The sequence below is a fragment of the Apium graveolens genome, chromosome 6 (genome assembly GCF_009905375.1).
Source record: "Apium graveolens cultivar Ventura chromosome 6, ASM990537v1, whole genome shotgun sequence".
NCBI lineage: Eukaryota > Viridiplantae > Streptophyta > Magnoliopsida > Apiales > Apiaceae > Apium > Apium graveolens.
Genome location: NC_133652.1, coordinates 289,381,738 through 289,391,769, shown reverse-complemented (window position 1 = coordinate 289,391,769; position 10,032 = coordinate 289,381,738). Strand labels below are relative to the sequence as shown.

The 10,032-nt window shown below is 33.5% G+C and overlaps 1 non-coding gene across 1 annotated transcript; it reads right to left on the bottom strand.

Moving 5' to 3' along the window:
* Positions 1-8,318: 8,318 nt before the first annotated feature.
* LOC141670083 (small nucleolar RNA R71) lies at positions 8,319-8,425 on the bottom strand. The gene has a single exon (XR_012554331.1). It is a non-coding gene; the product is annotated as a small nucleolar RNA R71 (small nucleolar RNA).
* Between the last annotated feature and the right edge of the window lie 1,607 nt (positions 8,426-10,032).

Sequence of the window (10,032 nt, the reverse complement as noted above, 5' to 3'; positions counted from 1 at the left end):
TTTGTTTATCAATTATTGTACATGATTTATTTATTGATAAATAAATATTCATTAATTTATGAATAAATAGCAATTTTTAACTCTAAACCCAATATTTTACATCATATCATACCCACTTTACAATTTTCGAGGTAATATTGAAAAGGAAAATTAAGGTACTAAAATAAATCTATAGTTTTATTATTGTGACCATTGAAAGCTAACTAAAAATTTAACACTTTTATATTTAACAAAATATGTTTGGTTAATTTATAACATCTCGACCTTTCAAAATATTAATTCAAAATCAAACTAATAAATAGAAATTAAGATAATTCAAATTCTAAGGCCTAATGATGAAGTTTCTAAACCCAAGATATCAAAAAGTCACTCTAGAAATAAAAGTACATATATTGAGGCGGAGCTTGCACACTAGTACACTAGTTCAATAACAAAAGTCCAAAAAGAAATAAATAAAGATCCATTACCCTATATAGTGATCGGATTCTATAAACTGATATACTACTAAAATTGACTAAAATTTGACCGAAGTTTATTAATAATTTAAAATTGAACAAAATAAATAAATTACATTACCGGAAAGTAGATTCAATCTATTTTAATATATAATTTTTAGTTTTTTCAAGTAATATAAGAGTAATGTTTAATCTACGGTAAAAAATTGGTCAATTTGACTTTTATAAAAGAAAATGTAACAACTAAAAAGGGACGGAGGGACTAACATCTTAAATATTAGCTTAGGAAATTAAACACTAAAAACACCGAATCTTATCCATACACATGCATACTGTCACTGTTATAGTAAATAAGCATTAAAATATTATAAGTAAATAATGGTTGTCAATATAGAAGATTCGCGTAAGAGCAAGTTCTAGCGTTCATACAAACTTAAAAGCACTAGAAGATTAGCTTTGTAAGAAAAAAGTATATTCAACGTTCTATATAATTTATAAATTTATTGAGCCATTTTTAACTGATGTAAGTTTATGATTTTTCTTTATTTATTTAAAACATACTAATGTGAATCTAAATTTCTGACTATTCTTTATTTAATTTAGGATGCAAATTAATGTGAATTGTAGGTGCAATTTGTCTTATATTTTCATTCAGTCATCTTTCCTATGGTCAAATATCCTTTTGTTGAGATTTTTAGTTGCTGGTCTCCTGAAAAGATAATAGAAAATCAATCGTATTATGAATTCGCAAAGCAAAAGATATCTTAATTTCTTAGAGTTGAATAAATTGATTATAAATATTAAAGAGTATAAGATCCTGTTCGGGTCTTCCTCTACTACCTTATGGTTTTAGAGCGACTGGTTATTTATTATGATATCAAGAGTTATGATTCGATTCAGGATAGGTTGATGATGAGTTATATCGGGTTAGGTTCCACATATTGGGTTTAAAATATGTGTTATTATTATTATTTTTTCTTGTCTTCTTCTTATTTAAATCAGTTATTTTTTTCTTGGATATTTTAAATTTTAATCATAATTATTGTTTTTTCTTCAATTTGGTTGGATTTCTCGACGGTACTTGATTTTGGTTGAAATTGTTTTTTTCCTACTGATTTTTGTTGGGACTCTAATATACACCGTCGATCTCGTTTTGATGATATTGGCTCCTTGATAATATTATTTTTTCTCTTTTTTCCCCCTCATCTTCATTTCCTTTTCTCGTGTTGATGATGGGGGTAACCCTAGGCACATTTCTATACTTCTCCGCTTTCTATTTTATTTTATCTGGTGCTGTAGGCACATTGGTTCTTCACGGGATTGGTATAGGTTATTTGGTGGTCTAGGCACATTAGTTTATTATATATGATGCTCTAGGCACATTGGCCCTACGAGAGATTATTTAGTTTATTTGGTGCTCAAGGCACATTGGGCCTTTGAGGGGATTAATTTAGTTTATTTGGTGTTCTAGGCACATTGGTTTAGTTTATCTGGTGCTCTAGGCACACTAGCCCTTCACGGAATTTGATTTAATTTGGATATAATTTAAATTGAGATACATTTTTTGTTTGGTTGAGCATTAAATACAATTTGATGACTTTGATTCAATTACCTGGAGTTTGTATTTGGTTGATTATGGAGTTTGGTTTTGGATTTGGATTCAATTTCGCATGCAGTTTTAATATTGTTTTCGATGGTTGCAGATTTGTTGCTTTGGTGATTTGATTGCTTTGTCTTATTTTGGATGAAGTTTTAGTATTGTTTTCAGTGGTTGCAGATTTATTACTTTGGTGATTTGATCATTTTAATTTCTCTTGGGTTGTTGTTCCTTTGGACGATTTCTCTTTTGTTGCTGCATTCTTTTTTTTGCGTGTTTGGATTCATTTGGAAGTTTTTTGTTTGTTTGGATTCGTAACTCTTTTTTTGGATTTGTTTGAATGCTCTTGAATCTGGTGTTACAGCTTAGGAGTTGTTTGGTTACATGGCTCCGTCACTTGGTTTGGAAACTCCCGATTCAATATCGTGAGTTTGGGTATGGGGTGTTAACATATATAATGATATTGTATTATTGGATAGTTTCATTATAATAATAATTTCCTTATTAGAATATTTTCCTTCATTATGTTTGGTTGTGGGGTATATAAGCCTCTCTTCTATTATAATTGAGAACAAGTCTTATTAAAATAAAATCATTATTATGTATAGGGAGGAACTCGTGTTCGAGTCCTCCCACCCCCATTTATTAATTTTTTTTTTGATATTTATATTGGTATTAGTTGTATATGTTGTTGTCAATCATATCGAAAAGTATCGTACGATTTGGGGAGATTGTTAAAGAGTACAAGATCATGCTCGAGCCTTCCTCTACTACCTTAAGGTTTTAAAGCGACTGGTTACTTAACCATAACATTAATTACGAAGTATTTCTGATGTTCATAAAAGTTGTTAGGGGAGATGCAATATTTTCCGGGGAATTAGTAAATTCTTGATTTTGGACTTAGAAAAGGTTGATCCTTTTGGAAGCATTAGGAATCATAAATTTGAGAATATTATTGGAAATAAATTATAAGTATGCATTCTATAGGTAATATCACTACAATTAAGAAAACTATTGTTGATGAAATAAATATGGAATCATTTAGCAATATGTTTCATACGCCAACTTGTTAGACTAGTCTTTAGTGTAAGACTACAATTAGTAACACCAAAAATCTACTAGTCCAGCTTCATTTTCAAATTACTACTATGTTGGAGACTGAAATATTTACCATTTGAAACTATTTTTATGTTGCGACTGTACATGTTATTGGCAGGGCATACGATTGTAACTTTATTTAATATAGTATTTTAGTTGATGACTTTTTCTCAAATATTTGAGGTTTAGATTTATTAAGTTTAAAATTCATTATACCCCGGGGATGATTTACTGAACTTGAGACGAATCTATGGTAAGATAATTTAGGTCATTCATAAGTTTGAAGACATTTTGCTTTGTGTTTGTCATAATGTGTTTGAAATCTATTAATCTGCAGATTTTAAGAATATAATATGTGTATTGCTTTATCATATTATTTGGAGCAGTTTTTAGTAGAATGCAGAATTTGGACTGCAAAATTTTTGCACATGCATTATTATATTTGCTGAAATATATGCAGAGGTTTTAACAGTTTTTTGTCTGTAGAATTTGCAGACTTTTGCTTCATACCTGAAAAGAAATTTATCAAATTTCTGATTGTTCAATCTGCAAATTATTGCATCAGTTATTTCTACCAAATTTAACAATTTTTTTATTTGCAGAATCTAGAATTTTTTTCAGGTTGATCTGTAGGTTTTTCTGGTTATGAAATATGGGCATTTAAAGTTTACTTTCTGAATATCTATTGTGCAAGATATGCATGTACTTAACAAGACTAAGTCATTTTGATAACCCTAAGGATAAGTTGTATGATAATTCAATTGTATTCTATACACTATTTAAAAAAACTTCAATAGACATCGGCCAGAAACCAATGTTAAACATTTCCCGACCGATGTCTATGCAGGTGTAGGAAAGATACCCCCATATGATATTGGTTGTGAACTAATGTCTGGGAACTTCTTTAACATAAGTTCCAGATTACAGTATGATTTATATTCTCTATTTTTAAAAAAAAATTGCATTACAATCTTTTCCAAATAGCTTTTATATGATCTAGGTATGAACTTTAACAATTAATTTACGAAGTATAAATCAGTATTTACATCATTTTAGAAAGAAAACTGATATCAAAGTTGACTTCTGACATCAGTTTTGGATATGAAACAGATGTCAAAGTTACCTTTTTACATCATATTTAAAAGAAAACCGATGTTAGAGGCTTGATTAGACATTGGTTCGTTAAATAAATCTGATATGTTTAGCATCTTCAACATTAATTATAAACAAGTTGTATATATCAACTGATCTTTATGCCTTATACGTTTACATACACATTTAATTTATAAACACCCAAAAATTCCAAAATTTGGACAAACAAACAGAAAGACAAGACCAAAAAATCAAAATCACATAATTTGATAATCATTAATAACCCGGTCTACCTCCTACAACAATGAAACCAACAAAAAATTATAGAGTCAATCAAAATACCATCATGTACAAAAGCAACATCAAAATTCTAAAGTCTACTGTAATTAAAATACCGATCCTACAGAACATCCCTGAACATCTCTTAAGGCACTACGCCATAAGTGCACAAAGGCAACGGTTTTAGCTAGCATTGCACGAAAAGCGTTGCATTTTCTATAAAATTTTCATTTTATTACAACACAGTAGAGAAAGCGTTACAGTACATTGAAGCTACCGTAGCTAATAACTGTTAGTGTTGCGCAGCATGCAACAGTAGAGGTCATAGCGTTGCATTAGAAATTTTATTTATTTAATAAATATTGGCATGGCATGCTGACGTCAGCATGCTGACGTGACATGTTGACGTGGAATCAGTGGGTCCCATATATGGGACCCAAAATGATGACGTGACGTGCTGACATGGCATAAGTGGAGCCCACGTGGTGAGGAGACACTTTATGCGTTGCATTTGCTTTCTGGTATTGCAGTAGGTTATTTAGTGTTGTCTTAGCTATTGTACTATTTTTAAAAATTATTTGTTATATTCATGTTCTAATTTTTTTAAAATCATTTTTAATTGATCTTTCACAAGGCGCGCCCTGTAAAGAAAAAAGAACCTCTAGGATCTTGTTATCCCGTAAAATATGTTGAAGGTATCATTCTGTAGTCTTTTGAGTTATCCTCGTAGGGAAATGATCGAAAAGATCTAGTGTATGTTTTAGAAGCCCTGTCTCCGTATTCGGAGGGTTGTCCTCGACGGGAGACTCTTGGGTTATCTCATACTTTGAACTTCTATGCTTGGGATCACTTGTCCTGTAATCTGGTGGGTTATCCTCATTGGGGGGAAATGATGTGCTTTGGTATCTGCGATAAGTAATGGTTATACCTACGATTACGATCGACGAAAGTAGAAGTAGTGGATGGGGGATATCAATTGGCTGGGGAGTTTCTTTGTCCATGAATTCTCGACATTATAACCGAGCCATGGGCCTTTATGACTACGCCGCATAATCGGGCACTCCTGAAGAAAATTAATATTGGAGTTACAATAGGATGTTGGTTCGACAATTCCTATTGGGTTACGGAATGAGAAACCAAGTTCATCTAGGTTTCTTGTATCCTAAGAACTATATTTGACTTAATCCTCTATAAAAGGAGGTACGTAGGTATGTTGTGAGTCCACATGTTTGAAAGCTCTGAGAAGGAAAACATAAACCCTATCAATCTTAACCATTTCTTAAGCACAAATGAACGCACTTTGGTGATTTCTCCAACTACCGACCACCGCTGCATATCTTGATTCTGGTCACGAACCTCAAATCTTTGCTTACCAAATTCCTCCATTAATAGATGCTCTAAGGGTGATTATCATACAAAAAAAATATTTCTTGTTGGGCTCGTTAGCAGGACGATCAGAAGTAGTATGAAATGCAGGAAGTACATATCCAATACATAATAAAAGACAGAATAATAGTGAAACTGGTGAACTTTTGCTTAACCAAAAGAAATGCAAATCCAGTAGTAAACGCCAATTGAGTAGTTTTTATAAGTGGAGTGATCGATATAGGAAGACGAGATATGCCATAGGAATATAAATAATTAGCAGCCCCGGTGAGAATGCCAATAACAGCACATAGAACCACAACAACGGGTCTAATCGACATTAGTTTAGTCCTAAGAATGTCCTTACTTCGACGATACAGATAAGAGATTATGATTGAGATGAAGAGAAAAGGCCAGTAAGCTATTTCTAGAGAGCTTGACACCCAAACTCGCATCCCCCTAGAGGCCAAACATAATTTAATCCAAACACAATCTAAGTTTTCTACACAACAGTAACGAATAGCTTGCCTATTAAATCTTCAAGATTAATTTCACCTTCACCTATAAATAAAGCTGCCGCATTTTTCTTATAAAAATTTCAAATTTCTGAAGCCGTTTGCATACTTATATAAACAAATTTTTTTTTATAGTAATTGTATACTCTTTACAGAATAATATATACTAATAAGAGATATACTTGACATTATCTTAAAGTTTTTTTTTCTTTTTTTTTTGCATAAATCATTCTCTTAAAGTTACCATATTACATTCTATTACTATATTTATTACATTATTTATCTTCATTTTTATACAAAGTAAGTATTAAAAGGAATTTATGTTAATTTTTGGTAATTATGGATGTTGGCACCACCAAAATAGCAATATACGTTAGAATAAAGCCTTAATGACCTTTCAACCTTTAAGTATGGGCTGTTATACCTACTATTCCCAAATATATCCTAAATTTATGAAGTCATACTTTTTTACACCTGTGGTATTAGTTTTCCTACCTTTTTACCCTTTTCAACATTAAAAATACATATCCTAGTATAGATTTACTATAGATTTCAATAGTTAATATGTTTTGATATCTTAGTGTACGACAAATGTATAACATCCTAGTATTGGTTGTGCTTATTCATCTTATGAGCGTCGCGAACTTATAAGATAGCGTGTTAATCTCTATTGAAGTGAAAGTGAATATAGGGGTTTAGAATATTCCATGCTAGCTTAGTTTCATGTATTTGATAAGCATGATTCGTAGGTAATTTTAACCATGTTACTTGTCCTATGTAATCACGATAGATAACTTGTTCATTATACCGTTATGTTGTCAAATTCTATAGACATATAGGGTCTCAATATAATTGGTGTCTATTCAGCTTCTATATCTTTTGTGGATGTCTGGTAGTAGGTTATTTGTACAATAAAAGTTGGCGCTTACTAGTTTCGTGTTGTCTGATTAGTGTCATCACCATTACATGCTAAGGATACGAACAAAAATGCTATTAAATAAAGTAGTAATGAAGTTAGAATCCCATGTTTGTGTTATATAAGTAAATCACCCTTTTAATCTTTTAGTTAATTGTATGTTAGTTAATAATCTTAGTTATAAACAATCTAAACTTGTTATCATCTTATCATTGAATAATTACCATACCATCATTGCATAAGTACATTAATTAAATTTACCTAAACCAGTCTCTGTGGGAATGACCCAGAATTAATTCTATATTACTTGCGATCGTGTATATTGGCGTGAATATTAGCGCGTGTTTTCGTCCTAACAAGTTTTTGGCGCCACTGCCGGGGACTCGGTGTTAATTTTTAGTTTATGTGCTTGACATTAGCGATCGTTAAAGTTCACTGACTCGGATATTTTACTTACTTGTTTACTTGTTGCTTTTCAGGTACTTTAGAGAACGTTTATGCTAACACATTCTCGATCTCGAAAGAGAACGCTGGATAAGGAGGAGGAAGAAGTTTTAGTAGAGGAAGAAGTTCTTGCTAAGGAGGAGAAATTTGAAGAAGAAGCTCTTGTTGCAATGGGTGAACCAGTAGCAAATACAAAGGCTTTGATGGACTACTCTCAGCCGAAAATCATTGATATTCAGTTTAGCATTGTTAGACCATCCATCATGGCTAACACTTTTGAAATCAAGGCTAGCATGATTCGGATGGTGCAGAACTCGGTTCAGTTTGGGGGTTCTCCAACGGAAGATCCCAACATGCATATCAGAGATTTCATCGAGATCTACGATACTTTCAAAATCAATGTCACTGAAGATACTATTAAGTTGAGGCTATTCCCATTCTCTATGAGGGATAAAGCTAAGTGTTGGATATATTCTCTACCACCAGGCTCAATCACCAAGTGGGAAGATCTTGCTCAGAAGTTTCTCACTAAATTCTTCCCTATGGCGAAGACAGCTACAATCAGGAATGCTTTTACTCAATTTGCGCAGCAATCGGGAGAATCTTTGTGTGAAGCTTGGGATCATCATAAGGAGATCCTTAGGAAGTGTCCTCATCATGGGATGCCTGACTGGATAATTATTCACTGCTTTTATAATGGATTGGGTGCAACTTATGGACCCATGCTTGATGTAGCATCAGGTAGAGCCTTGTGCGCTAAGAGCTACGATGAAGATTATGATTTGATTAAACTGATGGCTACTAATGAATATCAGAATCCTTCTCAGAGACTAACTCAAGGCAAAGTAGCGGGAATTCTCGAGGTAGATGCTGCTACTTCTATAGCTGCTCAGCTTATAGCTTTGACGATGAAGGTGGATTCTTTGGCTAATTATGAAGTTAATCAGATCACTAGTGTCTTTGAGCTTTATACTGGTGCGCATGAGACAGTACAGTGTGCTATTTCTAGCGAATCAGCTCACTTCGCGAGCAACTTTTAGAGGTCACAGCAACCAGTCCTAGCCACCTATCATCCCAACAACTGCAATCATCATAACTTCAGCTGGAACAACACTAAGAATGCGGTGCAGCATCCTTATCAGCTGTATGCCGCAAATCAATACTACCCTCTTGGTTATCATCAACCGCAATACGCACCAAGACAACAACTCCAACTGCAACAATCTAATGAAAAATCTGAATTAGAGGAGTTTAGGCTCATGTGCAAGAGCCAAGCGGTTTCTATCAAGACCTTTGAAAATCAAATTGGGCAGATTATCAATGCCTTGCTGAATCGACAACCTGGTACACTCCCCAGTGACACTAAAGTGATAGGAAAGAAAGAAGCAAAAGAGCAGGTTAAGGCAATTATATTGAAGTCTGGGAAGGTTGTAAGCCAAGAAAAAGCTCAAGTTCAAGAATCTGAAGATGTGGCTGAAGAAGAAGTGCAGTAGGAAGCAGAAGTGGAACCAAGGAAGTAAAATGTGGAACACACTCCTCCCGAGGGTAATACATGGGAGAAACAGATCTATCATCCACCACCTTTTCCTAAGAATCTGTAGAAGCAAAAGTTGGATAAGCAGTTTACGAAGTTTCTTGAGGTGTTCAAGAAACTTCATATCAACATACCTTTCCCTGAAGCTCTTGAATAGATTCCTAGCTATGTCAAGTTTATGAAAGATATTCTCTTTCAAAAAGTGAAGCTCAATGAAATAGAGACCGTTGCTCTCACGGAGGAATGCATTGTTGTGATGGAACAAAAGTTGCCTCCGAAGCTTAAAGATCCTAGAAGCCTCACTATTTCTTGCACCATTGGAAAAGTGTCATTCGACAACTGCTTATGTGACTTGGGAGCTAGCATCAATTTGATGCCTTTGTCTATCTTCAAGAAGTTGGACTTACCTGATCCAAAGCCTACGTATATGACCTTACAGTTGGCCGAACGTTCTATGAGGCATTGTGGAGGATGTCTTGGTCAAGATGGACGAACTCATCTTTCCTGTATATTTTGTAATTCTTGATTTCGAGGAGGATAAGAAGATTCCCATAATCTTGGGAAGACCATTCTTGGCTACGGGCCGAACCTTGATTGATGTGCAGAAGGGCGAGCTCACTATGTGAGTACTGGATCATGATGTGACTTTTAATGTGTTTAATGTCATGAAATTCCCCACTGATAATAAGGAGTGCATAAAAGTGGAGTTGGTCGATTATGTGGTTACTTCAGAACTT